Raw genomic sequence first — 490 nt, 5'->3', positions numbered from 1 at the left:
TGCTGCCCCGGCCGCGGGGGCCCAAATCGAGTTTGGTTGGAGCGAGTCAGGTTCAAGGCTGGCTCCAGCACAAGGTCAGGGCGGTGTTTTTCAGCCAAACGCCGGCTTTCCAGCCTCCGCTCAGGAGGGCGGGAGAAGGCCAAGCGGCACCCGGGCTGCTCCCCAGCAAGAAAAAAACCATCACCCAGCTCCTCTTTAGTTTTAATCAGTGGCAGCATTAACGAGCGGTTGTTTTGCTGCGGGAGGGGGAGAGGGTCCCGGTGCCCACCTCAACCTGCCCCGGCCTCCGGCACGTTTCCCGTCAGCCCTGGGGCCAGGCGGCCGGAGGAAGTGGTTAAATCCCCTCCCCGGGGGTTGGTTTTGCTGTGTCTGAAGTTCAGGGCAATTTTTTTTTAATAGAAAACCATACTTTATTGCTTTTTAACAATGAAAAGATTCTTTACAACAGATCACAGTTGTCACAGTTGAAGACAGATGCTTTTTTTCCCTC

The 490-nt window shown here is 55.3% G+C and overlaps 1 protein-coding gene across 1 annotated transcript in view; it reads left to right on the top strand.

The window, feature by feature from the left end:
- The window catches only part of CERS2 (ceramide synthase 2), a 6,303-nt gene that overhangs the window by 4,697 nt on the left and 1,116 nt on the right, over positions 1-490 (top strand).

This window comes from Egretta garzetta, unplaced genomic scaffold (genome assembly GCF_000687185.1).
Source record: "Egretta garzetta isolate BGI_Z169 unplaced genomic scaffold, ASM68718v1 scaffold437, whole genome shotgun sequence".
Taxonomy (NCBI): domain Eukaryota; kingdom Metazoa; phylum Chordata; class Aves; order Pelecaniformes; family Ardeidae; genus Egretta; species Egretta garzetta.
Note: the sequence above shows the minus strand (reverse complement) of the source record. Positions and strands in the feature narration are given on the sequence as shown.